We start from the raw sequence: 18,750 nt of genomic DNA, 5'->3' as shown, positions 1-18,750 counted from the left end.
AAATTCTCTTGAAGTCAGTGAAAAAAAGTACCCCTGAATATCACTTGCTATCTTTGCTCTTTCTGGAACCAGCTCTTTGAAGCTTCTGTTTCTGTTCACACTTTCCTTTTTCATGTCTCCTGGTGTTTCCTGGGTTAAGTCATACAGAAAGATAAAAGAAAACTCACACATTTTCTGTAGCTGTCTCTTGGCTCTTCTGTTTCAAAGCGAGTAGTTATAAATTAAATACAGTTACTGCACAGATTCAGGGCAGCATCACTTGAAGAAGAATTTGCCATCTTTGCTAAATGCTTTGCAGTCCTGAAACTAAACCTTTAAGTAGTGCAAACTTTTTATGTGATACCCTAGTTTGTGTATAGATTTTTAGTTAGGAATCAATAACTGTGTGCCTGTCAGTGAAGGTATGGTATAGTGCCTGGAAGAGGCTCTCAACAGCTAGAGAAGGTCTCCCCTAAATTGGGAAATACCAAATGGTGACATGTGTAAACAGGAAAGCTTACTGATTTGATAAGGAGGTGTCAGAATGATATGTTAAATACAGTTACATTAATGGCCTTGTGGCACACTGTGCTTCACTGAATACATGATAGTTCCTGTAAAGAAAAAGCCTGCTCTTCCAAAAATTAGTATAGAGGTCTCTTATATGCCGCTTCTCTTGTCCATAATGAAGTACCATTGCTACCCACCTCTTAAAAAATGGGTAGGAGGAGGGGAAGCTGGTCTTTTTTTTGCTTCTGAGTCTCAGAAGTTTCAGCTTTGTATTCCATTTGTAGTTTGTTAGTTCTTCCTGCCAGCTTGCCCTGCTTTGAGCACTGGGGTTGGTCTAGGTGGTCTCCAGAGATTCCTTACAACCTCAATTAGCTGGTGATCCTGGGAGAAACTCAATAAAGTTGTTCTTTTGTATTATGTTACTTATGCAACAAGGAAGCATGGGTTACTTGTTTAACGATTCTGTTGTTTGGTTTTGGTTTTGTTTTAAGAAAGGAACCTAAAGTTGGCACCTTTGGTAAAATAGGAACTGAAGGTGGTGCTTCTCTAAAACAAGAGATAACATTCTTCCTCCATTGCAGAGCTGAAACTGAAAACCTTAAACATTTTAGGTGAGATGCAGACTGTAAGCCTGACTTATATTAATCTTAAGCTTGCACTTAAATCTTGCTTCTTTAAAACACCATTAATTTGTTTCTGACACAAACCTGCATTTTTTTTTTTTGATTCTTCCCTCCCCCTCGTCCCAGCAATGTTTTTCAAGAAACTTAATATAGATACTGCTGTGAATTCCAATGGCTGTCTTGTTTCTAACAGCTTGCTTCCTTCCCGATGTCCCTTTACCTTTCTCTGTTTGCTGTCTGCTTCTTTGCTCTCCTCCCTGACCTGTTAGTTTCTTTTATTTGAAAGCTTTAGGTGGGATGTTAGGGAAGGGGGAAAGTAAAGAGGTGAGGTGAATCCACGGTAGTATTTTATCTAAGCCCGTAGTCCTGGCACAGTTTATTTTCCATATTTATTGTAATGCATTGTATGATTGTCAGTTTGACTTAAAAGTAGTGAGTTCTAGGAAGCTATGGATTTTGTGTACCATTTTCTGTCTTAAGTGTTGTTACAGTGAATATTTATTTTTAATAAATTTCCAACACTAGTTTGAGAGAGAGAACATGCAGCTTTCTGGAAAGTAATATTTCTAGAAGGGCCACAAGGAAACTTACTGTTTCTTCTGTGATAATGTAACTAATGCTTGCCCGTTTCACCCTTTGTTGCCTTACAGCCATATCATGTCCCCTTTCATGGCTCCTTCAATTAGAATCCACAGTGCAGTCAGCAAAGCTGCCCTGATCTCGACCCTTTGGGATTGGGGAATTTTATATCATGAATTCTTTTTTTGTGAGGCTTCTAAGGAAAAAGTCTTGGTTTTGTTCTTGTGTTCTGAATTCCTTTTCACTGGTGCTTGTGGAAGAAATCAGAAGCTTGAAGTAAAGACCTATAAAGCTTGCCAGAGTATTGCGGGAGAACCTGCTGACCTGCCGTTGTCTGTTTGCCAGCTCTTCCCTGTTGCTCTGGGCAGCATCATAGAAGCTTCTGGACAGGCTCTGAAATTCCTTCTTAGAGGAAGCAGCAGCTGGGCAGGTGTAGGTCATAGCACAAGTGGAGAAGCAGTCTGTTGGATTTGTCACATGTATCTTGGTAAGTCTCAAGGGATCACTAGTCTTAGCAAGGTACTTCAGTGCTATTGTTTCCAGATACTCTAGTATTGGAGACTTTCAGTTTATCACTTTTCCTTCTTCATTTTTTGTTTTCTGAACCTAGTAGAGAATGTGGCCTGAGTGGATGATGCAGGGAAAGTAACATGCTCAGACTTTGGTTATGCTAGTAATTCAGAACTTGTTAGGCTTTTCTGTGGTTGTACTTTGGCCGGTGAGCAGACCAGGGTGGGTGTATTGGAGCCAAGAAAACGGAATGTGCTTTTGAATCCTTGTTCAGATCCGTTCAAACTGTTTTTTTTCCCACTGTTTGTTGAGTTGATTTGAATGACTTTGGTAGATAGCTTGATGCAAAAGGAAGGTGGAGGAATTGACAGCTGCATGTTCCTCTTCAAGCACCCCGTCTTGAGCCTGATAGTTACTTTTTCATGAACTTCTGTGAAATGTTTTCAAAAAGCTGGGATGTTAAATGTTAAAGGTGGTAGGAGAGAGCAGCTATCTTGGTTTCCCATGATGCAGTTTTGGGATGTGTTATGCTTGAGAAATTGCCAGTATTTCAAATGACATCCTGAATGTTACCTTGATGAAAATAAAAGCAAGTCCAAGGATAAAGTCGGCATGAGAAGTAGACTGGTGATTGTAGCCTTTTCATTAAATTACATTACAAATCAGACTCGATGGTTTGTGTTGGTTTTTTTTTTGTTTTGTTTTTTTTTTGGGTTTTTTTTTAGTGGGTTTTTTTTTTTTCTTCCTGAGATTGTGAACTATCTGAAAACTGTAGGGAGGTGCTTTTTTACATACACAGGGTAGGAGCTGGCGACAGCTCACCAAAATGGCTTAAAGAATTCTATTGCATTTCTGCTGCAGTCTTAGGTTGGTAACTCCCAAATTCTTCCTTTCAATTAGCATTTTAACTAAGCTTTTTTTTTTTTTTAATGCTGAATTTGTTCTAAGAGAGAATGCACTGGCTTTTATAAATGTTACATAAATGTGGTTTTCTTTCTATGGAAATATTTTATGATAGATAAACCAAAAATTGGGTAATACATAGTGAAGAGCACTTGTTCCTCACCAGCCCCAGAAGATAGGGAAGAGACATTCCCTCCCCCCCCAGCCCCAGTGTAGTTCTCCTATATTCTTGACTCATCTGTTTAATTCTATTTTATTGCAGCTTCATGTTCTAATAAAACCTCTTTTAGTTTCTGTTGATTCTTTATTTCGTGCCATCTCTTGGATGGTATTTATTCCAGTACCAACTGATCTCATTTCATATTTTTCTAAAACATGCTTGTATTGGTGGTCTCAAAGGAAGAATGCTCCTGAAACTCAGCCAAGGATACTTCAAACTGGGTACTCAAACCCATTTGCAGTTGGAGAACACTTTCAAAACATTTGTTGGTGCTTTGGCTGGTTAAAGAGAAAGGCATTTCTAAAATACTGGGTACTTAAAAACTGGGAACTTGATGTTCCTCTCCTGTAGAGCAGACAATTAAAAGAAGTGTGGGGAAGAACAATTACATCTATTGCAAAATATCCTTGACAGGGCCTAATTTTTTTCTAAATGCTTGATTGCTAGCTCTGGTAAGTATAATGTGTGCATTGATCATCCAAAATAAAAGTGCATGTTCAGATTTCAAGTTCACATTGCATTGAAATTTGGAGCTGTAAATTCAGCTGATCATGCTCTTTGCAATACAGCACAAATAAGAATGTGTATTGGTTATAAGTTCTGAAGCCTGGAAGTTGTCTTTCTGAGAATCCTACTTTGGTTGTTTAAAACTTGATAATGTCATTTTGCAGAATTTCCATTGTAAATTGTCATGCTTTTCATTTGCTCTGTGTTCCTCTCTGTTAGAAAAGCTTTAGTTTAGAATCTGTGATGTCTCAACTGTTTTGCACAGCGATGCGAAACATTTTGGTACTGTCTTAACAGCCTAAATTAGTAAATGGAAGTAATAACAATGTTTTTCCAGCTTTGCATGTTTAGAAGGATCAATTTTAGCAGCTCTCTTGCCAAGTATAGCCCTCAATGCTTTTAATAAATGTTCACACCAGTAGATGTTGTACAGTCTTAGAATGGCTGTTAAATATTTAGCAAAAAAGGTGGTGTTGAGCAAACTGCATTTGAACAGTGTTTAAAACAAAACAAAGCCCCATATAGGTTTGCATCAGATCATGAAAGAAAAGCTGAACTGTACTTAAAAACAGCATGGCTGATGCAATAGTGAGGCTAATGTTGAAGCCTAAGCATTATAGCCATAACACTGGCTCCAGTCCTGCCAGTGGCTTCATAAATGAAGTTAATGCAAGAGCATTCAAGTCAGTGGAGTTCACTCCACTGAGTGGTTCTGCTATAGGGGAGTGTAGAATGTAGCAACCAACCACCAAAAAATTTGACTTTCAAGACAGTTCCCCTCCATTGCCTGGGTATTTTTTATTATATGAGAAACATCCAAAGGGTTTTATGAGTACTGGAGTTACCAAAAATATTTTAAATGGGGGGTGGGGGTGGGGTGGGGATGGGACGGGGACAAGTATGACGCGGGATGGGACAACTATGTGTGGCGTTTCCAGGGATTTTAATCAGAAGTCTCCCTGACTGTGGCACAGCAGTTACGCTTTTCTTACTGCCATACTGCTCTTGTATTTACCCCCTGTAGTTAAGTTCTTCTCATGTCTTTCCTCTGCCTTCCCCACTGTAGTTTTCCTCTTGCTTTGTGTCTTTTGGCTTGCTGCCTGCCTTCAAAAACACAGGCTGGGCTGCTGTGCTCTCAGCTTGAGGTGCGCTACCTGGATCTCTTGTTGTCATCCATCAAGATGAGTAATGTTGGGGCTGCGTCTTGTCCTTGCCATCCCTTGCCTTGTGCTTGTGGTGGGAGAAATAGGACCATGCTCATCTACTGCATTGTTGTTACAACACTCTCCTGTTCCTTGAGGTGTCAAACTGGATTTAAATTGACCAGTGGCTTCAGAGGTAGGTTTGTAGGGAGCATGCAGCAGAAATACTTGATTTGTCATCTTCTTTTGAAGACCTGATCAAAATTGAGCTAGAGCTATGTGTAGTGGGCACTAATCTTGTAGAGTCTGTTGTTGTTTATCACTGCAAACCATACAAGTGTGATAAATAGAAATTTGCAAGTTTATGGAGTTTTAAACTGTGTGTGTAAACTAAACTAGTAACTTTTAGTCATCTACCGAACAAGATGACTAATTCTAATAAGTCATGGAGATGAGTATTGTTACAATAGCTATGAGCCATGTTTTCCTGTAGCATGTAGCTTTTTGTGTTTAACGTGGGTTACAATTCTTAAATGGATTGTTAAGCTTGTGTGAATTTGGTTTTCTCATAGTAACCTTGGTTTCTCCCATTGCATTGCGTACTTTATGACTAGGTCATGTGGGAGATGGATTACTGATGTCCTTGTCCACAGTGTCATGTTTTTACTTCAGATTAATTTTGTTGACAGTATATATTTATGCTGCAAATGAACATGTAGGAGTAGTTTAAACTTGCCTTAAGATTGATGTAAAACAGTGTAGTCAGATGATACTTCTGTGATTGCTAGCTGTCAAGTAGACTTTTCTTTTTACATTAACATTTAGGGCACTGCTCAGAATAACCATTTCCTCTGATTTAAGTGGTAAAGAAGAGGGAAGGAATATGTGTGGTGTTAATGCATGCTGGGGAATTGCTGAGGAAAGAAGACATGGAGTGATTGTCTGTAGTGGCAGGAATGTGAAGATTTACATTTTGTCTCCTTTCCTCGTAAAATACTTACACATTCTCAATAATGCCTTTTACTACTGTGTATTAAGCTGCAGTTAAAAATTCATCATATGTTTGCACATTTTTGTTTTTAGTCTATACTCAGTATTATTTTGAGCTCTAGATATGGTAGAGCTCAAAAATCTGTATGGGCCAGTTAATGATTCATTTCCGTAGTGGCCAAGATTATCATGGTTAAACGATTGGCTCTCTGAGAACAGTGTGCCAATGTACGTGCTCTTAACAGGTACTTAGGTAATTCCACTGGAGTTGTGGAGTATACACTTCCCCATGTCTTCCTCCCTCCAGTGTTCTCTGTTCCCACTTTGGAGATAGGAAGCATCTTTCATATAGTTTTGTTAAATGCACATGTTTCATTGCATGTTTTTGTAATAAACTGCAGTTAAGTATGAAAGCAAATTATTACTTGACTGTAGTAATGAGACTCCTGATATTTTTAGTGCTTTTGGGTTTTCCTACTGCACCCCTTTTTTTTGTCTGTGTATTTTAAATGTACAAGAAAGGAAAACAAATAATTAATGAAAATACTGAATTATAATATTAGATACATTGCTGGAAAAAACAAACTTTTGGCCAGCATAAACTTGAATATGCTATATTTCTGAAACCTGCATTCAGCTCATATAGAGGGGAGAAATGTTTTAATGCTGTTTCGCAGTGTGCCATATTGTTCACCCAAATACTTCCTATAGCTTCTCTCCAACAACTTGCAGTTGCCCATGCAAGTACCATTAGAATGTGTTTTATTGGGTACCAGACATGATTTGGCTGTCATGCAGGCTGCTTAAATATATATATATGCTTTACTTTATAAAATAGAATGAAAGAACTTGACTGGTAAATGGTTATTCCCTGATGACTTGGAAAAAGAACATTAAAAGATTGGCCAGGCTAGGAATAGCTGACTATTACAGTAAGTCACAACTCAAAGCATGAAGTTGGCAGTTCTGTTTGCAGAATTTTTCTGTTGGACTGAAGAAATAACAGAAAATTATGTGATGTTCACATGTGAAATTATATACATGAAGTAATACTCAGTGTAATGCTTGTCCAGCAAAAAAGCAGGAGAAAAAAAGAAGTTATGCAGTAGTAAACTCTGGTCTAGTCTGCAAAATGCTTTTGGGGATTTCAGTTATGCAGGTATTAAACTATGAATTAAGAATAATTTTAAACTTGGGGAAATAGCTATTTGGAAGAGTAACTACACTTAAATGCAAGCTTATTCTTGGTCGAATTCTATATAATGTAATTCTTAATTCTATAGCTTCTAGAGAATGGATTTTGGGTATATGCCAACCAGCAATGAAGGACTTCCACTTGATCAGACATTTTCATTGCAGTTTTCTTTGGCTGTGTCATGTGTGCTCTGCTTTTCTTGTGCATTTCAGTAAACTGGAAGATGGAGTTTGACTTACGAGTGTGTAAGGTAGTTTTCTAATGGAGGCTTTTTAGCATGTAGAAGTAATGGCAGCATGGAATGCTTGCAAGGGTGGTTTTTTTTTTTTGTTTAACCTTTTTTATTGGCAGCTAGAAAGCCATGAAGTAGAAAATACGAGTTTGCATATAATACACAGCTAAAGCCTGAGAAACTTTAATGCAGAAAATTCTTAATTCTGCTGCAGACTAATTTTAGAGTCTTGCCTTAAAATGTAAAGGAAAGAAAGGCACATTGCTGGTCTTTTATATGAGAGCTGATATGCCAAACTTACAGGCAGAAGCATTTTATTAAATATAACAACTGTTTTGAGGAAATAACTGGCCTTTACGTTTTGGCACAGAACTCTGAGATCAGGTGACTAATTTTGTGCTATAAGCGAGTGGTGTCAAGAATATCTCCAGTGTGTGTTACTGTCAGACTTGCTTCAAATTAAACTGTGCATGTCGTAGATACTAATCATATACAGAAGTGTTCAGTAGTGATTCAAATGGTGTTTTTTTCAAGTGGGTTCATGTGTTTGCCTGAGTTTGTGGGAAGCACTGTTTTATCTGCCCTGGATTATGTTTATTTTTGTTAATAAAGTCTTGACTCAAATGAAGGAAAGGGGGTCCTGTGAGGTTCAGTGTATGGTTAAACACTTGCCAACCCAGATCAGTCAGTGGGGTAAGTGTCTATTTTGGTATGGATGTTTGATGTCTTTTTGCCTGCTCTGAGTAGCTTTGTAAAGCAGTAAGCCTAGGCTAGAAATAGAGCTTCACATGTTTACATATGTATTCTTTTTTATTTATTACATGATGCTGTTTGCTTTTTCTTGCATGACACCTAAACCAAGTGCTGATATTTCAACAGATACAGAATGACAGTCAAACACTGCACACTGGTATGCCTGTGAAGAGGCACTGCCAAAATTAATTGTGTCTAGTGCAAAAGCTGCAAGTTCTGTCTGATCAGGTAGGTGTGAAGGTGCTTGCATGGTGAGAAGATACAGGGACAACTCGGTGCAAGCAGTTCTACCTAAGCAGAGCCAAATGATACATTTCAAATGGCCTTCACGTCACCTGACTTGTGAGAATTTTTATAATAAGACTTGTAGCAATCTTATTCCAAGTTGAATGACATAGTTTTAATTTGATACTGTAAAATATGGCACAATTTGTGGCACTAGTCCGGTAAGAAAAATCAAGTCAGGAAATCTTCAGAAAGCATTTAATTAGCTAATGAAAGACAGCATATTGTGTGGTGACAGCAGCACGAGATCATCTAGAATATGTTCTTCCATGTACTGTTAACTCCTAGTAGGTAAAAATAAAAAAAAAAAGTAATTCTAATCTAAAGCATGATTCTCTTTAAACTTGTACCTGGAACCTAAGAGTCAGACTATATGTTGCAGAGGTATCTTGGTTTGCTTGCATGTCATTTGCAGGTTTCAGGTCTGAATTAGTTTCTGTATCCACTGTTACTAGTTTGCGTTAAGACAAAAATAAGCTTTAGTTACATCGCACACTTCTGGTGCTGGAAAGCTAACAGCTTACAGCAGCATTTGACACCCCTTTGTGTCTTGGCAGTAACAGTTACTAGAAAACTCAGTCCAGTTTTAGCTGTAGAGTTCTTATTACTACTGAAAGCAAGGAAAGAATCAAGCCTTTTGGTCAGTTTGCATGCTAAATTTGTAAGTTCTAGAGTCAGGAAGTTCACTTAGCAAAAGAAATTAGTATTTGATATGGAAAATAACGTATTCTGAAATGCACATTTTGAGTACTTTCCAAAACAGAACTTAAAACTCCTGACTTTAAAAAGGCAACCAATTTGTTTAGCTCTTATTTTCCAGTTATCCATGTTGCCCTTCACTAAAATTAATCTTTTAAATAGATATAAGTAAAATACTGAGTAATATTCAATAGATATAAGTAAAATAAGTAATTATTGCATGAAACAGGCATTTTTACTGTATTTGAGTTCTCCAGAAAAGTCATGAAGGAGATGGTCAAGGGTCAAGACCTGCAGAAAAAAGCTTTGAGCTACTTTCAAATGAAAATGTGGTTTGGACCTTTATGTGACCCCTGCAACCCCCTTCCCCCCCCCCCCCCGATCTGGTGTGGGTGCTGAGCAGTATGGGAATCACTCCTCTTAACACTGTTTATGTGCAGTGTCTCAGCTTCTGGGTTCTGCAGATAACCTGGTTGAAAGCCCTTGACCAGAGAAGTGTAGGAATTACGTGAAGATTGAGAACTTGATAAGAAAAATGATGCTTTAAAAAAAAAAATCATAAGAAATTTATGAAACCTCATTACATATAAATGCATGGCTTGCCTATTTAATTCAGTCATTAAGAGCCAAAAAGGAAAGTATAGACACTAGAGATTTTATGTAATTTCAAGTAAGTTCAAGGTATACATAAATGCTATAACCTTTGCTATAGTAGACTTAAGGAGGAAAAAAGCAAACAACAAAAGCAAGCCATTCATATGATGTCTTAAAAACATTGAGGTTTTGGTTTTTTTTAGGTAAAAAATATTTTTAAATAGTAGCTTATGTACTCTGCCCAGGAGCAAAGAATTTCTCTTAAGGTTGAATGAAGGTCTGTCTTTATGGCAGAATTGTATATTGGTGCCAGTAAAGTCTGTTAATGTGATTTAACATGTGGTTTAGTTAGGCCAGAAAAAGGTTTGCTCTCAACTGTACGTGGCATACAAAGCTGACAAGAAACAAAAAGCATGTTAATAAATACATCCAGAAATATGCTTGCAATGTGAAGTTTTAAAAATGAAAAATAATTATAACATTATTTAACAAATATACCCATTTCTTAAATTTTATAAAATTGATGCATCTATTAATGGTAATTATTTTTACAAGGTAGTGTTTTCTATAATTAAGTTAACATTCAATTTCATACCCCATGTGTTTTCCTGCTGTTATGTATCTGCCAAGAAACACTGGCTGTGTTTCTCAAGTGTGCGGTGCTGCGACAGCTATATACAGTTCTAGAATTCTCTGTCATGCTGAGTTCAGAAAAGCTGTAGCTTTTTATCACTCCTGGGAAGGGCCTTTCAGGAGCTGGTACATATGCAAGTCTTGAGCAGGTATTGTCTGACACCTTGTCTGATAATCTAGACATTGCCATGGCCCTCTCTGGTTCATAGGCCTTTAAAGAAGTTGAGCACAAAACATTCTGGAGAGAGGCCAAATGCCAAGTCTGAAATTCAGAAAGTCACGATTCCTACCATTCTATTTGTCTGCAAGATTAGCTTTTAATTATTGGTTGTATGAAACTTACTATTTTAACATCAACACTTTGATCAATGATTTTGATGCCTTTTCTGCATTTTGGGACTTGATAACATTATCTAGTGTAGCTGTTGTAATCATAGACATGAATGGTTTGGGTTGGAAGGGACCTTAAAGCTCATCCAGTTCCAAGCCCTTACCACAGGCAGGGGCACCTTCCACTACACCAGGTTGCTCCAAGCCCCATCCGGCCTGGCCTTGAACACTGCCAGGGATGGGGCAGCCACAGCTTCTTTGGACAACCTGTGCAGTGCCTCAACACCCTACCAGTGAAGAAATTTTTCCTAATATGATATGAATGCTCAATGACTTCTTCCCTGCTATCGTATCAAGTCCTCTCTGCCTTTTCACTCCCCCTACTCCCTGCTGCCCACCATTCCTCCCTCAAAAAAAAGACAAACCCAGGAAGTTTTGGGAAACTAGTATTTTTTTTTTTACAGTGTCGATAGTGCGGAATTTGAAGTCAGCCTTACATTGCTCCTGTTGATATTGTAATGTGCCTGTCATGTTGGTGCTAGTTTTCAGGAAAAAGGTACTTTACTAAAATTTGTTGTTCTTGTGATATTTATTTTGAATAACAGTTCAACTGAATGCTGGTGCATAGATCCTGCAGTGGGTTTGCAGCCTGCACATGGTTCAAGAGGTATGGATACTGGCAGCAGGGCATCAACTGTTTAACCTAGAATCAGTTTTACTTTGGGAACCGCAAGTATTCCATATTGTGGTTGCGCTTTAAAATAACTACATGATGCTTTAAATTTTCAGTTTGGGTTGAGAAGCAGTTGATCTAGCTGCAGGTAACTTCAGTCTGCTGTGGCAGGTTGCATTTTGTTTCCATGTTCTTTCACTTGGATCCTGTAGCTGTTGGAGCTGCAGTGTTAGAAATAAAAAAAATATTGTTGCTTATATTCCGTACCGCTTACCAGTTACATACTCTCAGTTTTTGACTTATTTTGCTAATGGTATTATGTAGAATTTGCAGTTGTTTAAACTTTTCTTGACTGGTTATTGAGCTTCTGCTTACTGATGCAGAAGAACAGGGATCACTATTCTCACTGGATTTTGAATTAGTGGTCAATGAAACCTGCTATATAGAAAAGGAAGGCAGAAGAAAGCACTATAGGGAGTTTTCCTTCAAACACTCCGGTCACTGTGAAAATACATTGCGGAGATTCCTTTATTTGCCTGAAGGAGATGAGAACATCAATTAAAGGATTCCTTACTGTCTTCTGTGTGTTCACAAATAGAACTACCAGTGCCTTTCCTGACTTCATCTATAGTTGAAGATCATAAACATACATTGTTCTTGTGTCATCACAGCCGTAATTTCTACCTGCTCCAACTAGAAGAATCTCATCATAGCCTGCACTTGAGGTAAATCAGCAAACTCTACAATTCAGTGACTGAGAAGCTGTTGTATATTCAGCTCCTTAAGCTGGCCCAACATGCCATCTCAGTAGAGTTAATCATTTCTGCTGATTGATGTGAGGCACCAAAAAGCTTCTCCTGTAAGAGGGATTTGGGTGCTTTAGAAGGCCTCTTCTAGACCTCTTTGCTTTTCTAAACATTTAAAAGGAAGGTAAAGGAGTATTTATTAGCGTTACTTATCTCAGAATGCAGAAAGATGTAGTTGTTTCAGCCTGAAATACGTATCTGTGTAGGAATCAGGCTAGTATTTTTGATAGCTAGAACACAAAAATTACCAACCTCTTTCTTCATAGTTCAAAACAAGTCTTTTTAAGGGAAGAAAGACGTATGAAAGGATAAAAATTAGAAGTAAAGGGTTCTCCCTTTCTTGAGAAAGGAGCGATGCTATGACCTTGACGTAAGGGAAGGAATTTAAAAACACGTTATTCCTAACAGGATGTTTCAGATTGATCTTCCAGAAACTGTTTTGTTGCTCAGCTATTTCCATGAGGAAAATGCCAATAGACAAAGCCATTATGATTTTTTTTTTTTCCTTGCAATGACATTGGATCTTTGTCTCTTCTACTGAACTCCTACGTGAAAGGAATAAGACCAAATAACCTGTCATCTACACCCCAGAAACTTCAGTAGGTGATCTGGAAACTTTTTCCAGTGAATAGGATCTTATCTTTGCCTGGTAAAAGAGGATTTCTCAAAGGCAGCCTTCGATATTGCAGATCATGGTTCTGGATCGTGCTGCTTCATCTGGGTTGATTTGCTTGGATACCTTCTGTTGCTTTGAGCTGGAAAAGAATATTGACTGGAAGTGTTAGTACTGTTTGTAGGCTTCAAATTATCACCTGAAATGAAGCCTATGATGCTGTATATGGCATTGTAGTTATGAATTGTAAGTAACAAATGTTAGCTCATGAGATTCAAGATATTGCAAGTTGTCTGGTAAAAAGAATCTTCCATTCCCATGGGAATGTTAAGAAATGTGCTTTTAATTTTACTCTCATTTCATGATAGCTACTTAGCCAGCAAGTACAGAGCAGTAGAAATTTACACTGAACATGTTTTGTTTATTATATTTTCTCTTCTTTTTATCGTTTATCCCGTATATTACTAGAAAAGGGGAATATAAAACATCATGCTGGAGACAGCTGTTGGCCAAGTACATTTAAATGTGTTGGTCAGTTAATTCTCTCCAAACAGGAAGACCTTCCTTCACAAAAACATGCATGCGGGGTGAAGAGACTGAACCTGACTTAGACCTTTCTTTAACCGTTGAAAGTCGATCTGAATCAAAAAGGCAGTGTTTCTTCAAATTGAAAGGTCTCATGTTGTTGAAAAGTCATGGAATTCCATTAAGACAAATAATCCTATTTCTATAAAGTAATCTTGCTATTTAGAGCAAAACATCTTACCTTAGATTGAGGCACTGTCACCATATGCAATGTCTCCAGAGGAACCAAGAAGCAGAATGTATTTCTGCATGCCCAAGCAGTTTCTTTGGAAGAAACTTGCTGATTTTTCTGTTTTAATTACTGTAGGATATCAGGTTCTGTCCTTGAAGGCTTTATCCATCACCTGTTTGGGGAAAAAAAGAAAGGAAGTTTTCCTGCCTACTACTCTGACAGCAGAAATTAAAAATGTGTTTGAAGAAAACTATTATTGCTGTGGTTTTAATGACAGAATCTAGCTTTTTTCCCCCCAAATGTCTTTTATTATTTGAACCACAATGAAGGAAAGTTGTTTTTGAGGAGGGAAAAGCTGATAACTGAAGGACATGCAAGATACCTAACTATAAGACTGTTTTGTTTAGGTGTGTGCTCTAAAGGAGAGGATGAAGAAACCCCATCAAAATTGCCCCCAAATGAATGGATGAAATTGCATAAAGAGGAACATACCTTCTTGGTTAACTATTGGATCATGCTCTAACTGGTGTCTTCAGAGCAATGAAGGCAAAATGATAGTGCCTCATATGACGCATACAGCTCAACAGCTACCCTACATGCAAACACTAGCCACTGCTGCTGTTGTGCGTAAGGTATTGTAATGGGTACTAATAAGTAAACACATACATGAGAGGCTATGAGTATAATTGTGTTTTGGGTCCAGTGACTTGTAGTTCTTTTTTGTTGCACGTTGGCTCTATGCTTCTGATAAAATTTCACACATCTGTCAGTTTTTGGGATCTGTGAAGAAAATTTCAGCTCTTGGGCATTATATTTTCATTGTTCAAGTAATGACAATTAACTCCTAGGATCATCTAGGAAAAAGAGGAATATTCCAGAAACTTGATCCAGGAACTCGGGTAGGTTTTTAGCTTCCACAGCAATGAAAATATGCCTAGGTTAGGTCAGAGGTTGTCACAAGAGCATTAAACTGCTGTTGGTGTTTAATCAATCTGATTTTTTGACTAGAGTAGAAGACCTGAAATTGGAGTAAGGCCCTTACAGAAGAGTTGGGGGTGGGATTAGGAAGTCATTGGTAAGGGAAACATTCAGGTAAGTATAATCATTTCTTCTTAAGGAGATTATGGGGAGACATTCACTGTGTTCCAATAGATGCCATTTTTAATTCACTTGAGAGAAAGTGAACAGAGGAGAAGATTTGAAAATTTCCCCCCCCCCCCCTTTTTTTTTTTTTTTTTTTTTTAATAAATGAGCACTGAATTCCCCCACACCTACATCTACTTGTAACAAACAGAGAACTTTCTGGACAAAACATCTTACGATTGCTGTCATCTATTGGTAGATGTCTTAAAAGTCTTGAAAGTTCACAGCTCAACACTTTGTTTTTTTTTTATTTTTTTGGCATCAAAGCATGAAAAAACTGCATGTCTAGTACTCATCTCTTGTCATCCTCCCTTATTGCAGTGACTATGTGTGTGTCTCTGTGTGGCAGGAAATGAGGGAATGCAGATCACTATTCAAGAAGTTACCAACTAGCACTTTTCCTTCCCCTCCAGTCTTTCTGCCTCCCTATCCTGGAAGTATGGAGTCCCTGCCTCAGCCTACGGCTTCATTCTTTTTCCAGCTGCCCACAAAAGTAAAGAACCAGTGTGAGAGTTTGAAGAAAGAATCCGCTCAGAGGACTGAGTCTCAAGCAAAAGCTCCAGGTTGCAGACTCAGAAAGAAACTTCCTTTGGGGAAGGATCTGCTTCCAGGATTTGCTCGTCTCTTTTTCCTTGGGCAAACAGAGTTCTTGAAGCAAACAACAGGGTTGCAGGTAGGTAGGGCCCCTTTGAACTGCCATCCACTCAGGTGTGAAGGATGGACTTTATGCTGTTTCTCTATGCTTTTTTTCCCTGTTTATATTGTCTTCCACTTCTCTAGGCTGAGAGAGGGAAAGAGTATGAGCAGTTTAATGAGAAAATGTGGGGGAGAGAGAGGAGAAAAACATATCCTGAGCACATGGAAAGAATGTTTTTTTTATGCCTCTGTATAAGCTTCCTGTCTGTGGGTCATATTTGTACTTCAGTTCTTTGAAGGACTAATGACATTCTTTGTCTGGCCCTTTTCTAGACAGGAAACAAAGTCAAGAGCAGAAAATGGTGGCTGGGGCCAAGGTAAGGCCAGCGATTGTACATGGCCCTTAGCCACACAGGTTTCATCTCCTCCCTGTCTCTTCACACCAGTGCTAGGTTTGAATGTGCAAAAAGGTGGAGGCTGCCAAATGGGTTTGAAATCCAACTTGATTCCCAGCACTGAAAAAGTTCCCCAGTTCTAAACATGTTAATGCATTCTTGCTTCAGCGGAGCCTGTGGCTGGTGGGTTAAGTCCTGTTTCTTTGTCCATATGAATAGACTGAAACACCCTGATTAAAGGGGATGTGCTGCTGGTAACCCACATGATCAGCAATCCCTCTGGCCCAATCCCCCTCAGAGAAGGGGAATCAGTAGAATCAGCTCAGGTAAATTCTGCCTTTCTTGCTTCATTGCTGTGCAGAGCAACAGCCTCTTCCTTACAAACATCGGTAGCCTGCAGTCAGAGCTTTCTTTCTCCAGCTATGTCATTGCTGGCACAGGAAGTTTATTCTAAATTTCCTTTTGATTTTTAGCAAAAGGAATCACTTGAAAACTGGCAGTGAGATTCTAACGAGATTTTGCCAGTTCCTCTTTCATGCTGAATTGAAGTCATTTGGAACTATGTTACATGCATTATTACTTTGGTGCATCTTGTGACTCTTCTCTCCCTCTTCATTCCCTCCAAATTGCTTCAGGACATCTTCTAACCTTTATACTGCATCACAAGCCTTCAGCAGAAGATCTTGAGAGCCATTTATGTTGCTGGAAGATGACTGGGTTTGGATCTTGGCCTTCCTTAAGCAGGATCTTCTGACAAAAATGGGATTGGGAAAGAAATGACTCCTTTTTCCATCACACAGAGCCACCCTAGAAATGGAGGCCTAGGCAGAAAATTACTTCTAATGTATCATTCCTTAGGAGATTTGTTTGGCCTTCCACGGTCCTTCTGTTACCATGTCATAAAGATGTCTTTTATAAAACCTAAACCTGGCATCTTCCTATCTGAAGATCCAGTCAGTAAATCCAAGTTTAAGAGTGTACAGGTCTAATGCAGTCAGAGCATGCTGTCTCCTACATAGGAGATGCCCTATGGATCTGTGAAACAGGGTTCTTCTGTGGTTCAGAGTGTTATATCTGTAAAGCCTTTTCTGCTTATAGTCCATTTAAATTATTAGAAAAAATAAAAAGCTTCTTGTGAAAATGGTGTTTAATTAGGCCTCAAACTCTCCAAGTTTACTTAAAAATAAGTGAGCCAAAAATGACATAATGGGCAGTATGGGAAGTACTGCATCTTCTGAAGTTTCCTGTGGGTTTGTGTCAAGAGAAGGTATGTTGAAAGTGTAGAGAGCTGTGAAAGTGGAAAAAACTTTGATTTTGCTTTAAGAGTGAAAAGTTATTTGTTAGAAAGCAGAAAGCTTTTAATTCTCCCTCTCTAAGGGATTCTGTACTCTGTCTTGCAAGATCTCAAATAAAAACCTTATGTTTGGCAGTACTGAGCAACACACACACACGCATGCCTGTGTACTTTTTGTTCTTTTTGCTATAGGAAGTTAGTTTTGAAGAATAGGACTGACTTTAATGTTCAGATTAGGAAAGGGGAAAGCTTTGTTCTGAAGCTGAGTGTGAGAAGAAGTGGCAGGAGGGTGACCTGGGCCGGCTGGTAGTAGGTAAAGATCACTTTTGTTTTCCTGTTTTCTGCTTCTGGCAGTTGGAGTAAACTAGTCAGATGCTTGTGCTTGAATCCAATTAATTTCCTAAATCAGTTGCCACAAAACATTGTTTTTTAACTAATGCCTGGATCTTTCATTAAATGCACCAGCCTATTTAAATTGTTGAGCAGTCTTAACATAGCCCTGAGGCTACTGCTTCATGGCAGTTGTGACTTCTTACTGTGATGGAATGCGTTGCAGTCTTAGTACATTCTAAAAATAATGGTTCAGATGGTGCCATTTAAGTACATACTTATGTAGTGAGCCATTTCCACTGGACTTTTTAAAATTTGGGCTCTGTTGGATGGCTTTTTAATACCCTATTTTTATTCCCTGTGAATATCCGACTTCTTTGTCTTGATGCTTCTGTGGTTATCGAGTAAAATGCTAAATTTATAACCTGGTATTTTTAGAAAACTGATAGTCAGATGTGCGTGTTAAACTATGCAACCACAGTAACACTTGTGAACTTTGAAGTTTAAAGAGAAATCACTTTAATGTATCAAATTCAGTACTTTTTTTTAATATGTGGAAATATGTTTGTGATGACCTTAAAACTGAGTAGTTGTTACAGGTATAGACATGGATTGTGTGCTGAGCATGAGTAACCTAGAAGTTAGAAGCTGGAGATATGCGAGTCTCGGAAGTAAATACTGCTGTCTGTGGAGATCTGTGCCAGCAGTGCTTTTAGTTGAAAATACCCATTTTTCTAACTTCTCACCCATTTAAAGTCTGGTATCTTTTTTTTTGCCTTTCTTAAAAGGTGTACTTGCCTCAACCACAGTTGTTGATCATTTTGTTCTGTAGAATAAGGTAATTTAAGACCATCAAATACTTAATAAGAGCACTGAGAACTGTTTCTAATGTTATTGTCTCAGTTGCTAAAATGACTTTAACCCCCACGTCACAATAAGGAAAAGAACCCCAAACAAGCCAAAAAGCCTGTTGCTGTTCTACAGTCAGTATTTTGATACTTCTTGTCTATTACCATTGTGTTAGTGTGTTACTATCATGCTCTTAGTTCTGCAGCTGGAATCCTGGGTTCTTGATACATCTTTAGAGCAATAACTCCTGCCTTTGTGTTATTAAAAAATAAAGATATCTGAAACCATTTTCTTCTTGTTTATATTGTACTTAACGTAATTGTATGAATATTGAATGATTTTTCTGAGTGACTCCAGAATGCCAGGAAACACAATGATTTTAGAGGTTTTAAATCCCCAGTACTAACAGAATTTCGTTAAACAGACAGTGTTAATATTTTTCCTCTTTCTGTTTCTTTCGAGATTCCTTGAGCATTTGAGCTACCTAACTTACTGCATGTAATCCTTTACATCTTCTTGATCAGATGCCAGCTCCTAATTGTTTCATAGCCAGGCAGTAAAATCCTGGCT

At 38.2% G+C, this 18,750-nt stretch overlaps 1 protein-coding gene across 6 annotated transcripts in view; it reads left to right on the top strand.

The window, feature by feature from the left end:
- Positions 1–18,750, top strand: part of TSC22D1 (TSC22 domain family member 1) — a 95,479-nt gene that overhangs the window by 24,179 nt on the left and 52,550 nt on the right. Inside the window, exons 3-5 of one of the 6 annotated variants that reach the window (XR_010612394.1) lie at positions 13,941–14,165; positions 15,158–15,349; positions 16,343–18,467. The exons of 2 other annotated variants lie outside the window; for them this stretch is intronic. The gene's annotated coding sequence lies outside the window, so the exon portion shown is untranslated. Of the gene's footprint in view, positions 1–13,940; positions 14,166–15,089; positions 15,350–16,342; positions 18,468–18,750 lie in introns of those variants that run through there. 3 more of the 6 variants (XR_010612392.1, XR_010612393.1, XR_010612395.1) reach the window with 3 other exon arrangements.

Source organism: Lathamus discolor, chromosome 4 (genome assembly GCF_037157495.1).
Source record: "Lathamus discolor isolate bLatDis1 chromosome 4, bLatDis1.hap1, whole genome shotgun sequence".
Taxonomy (NCBI): Eukaryota; Metazoa; Chordata; class Aves; order Psittaciformes; family Psittacidae; genus Lathamus; species Lathamus discolor.
The sequence above is the reverse complement of the archived record's forward strand: the minus strand, read 5'-3'. Positions and strand labels throughout refer to the sequence as shown.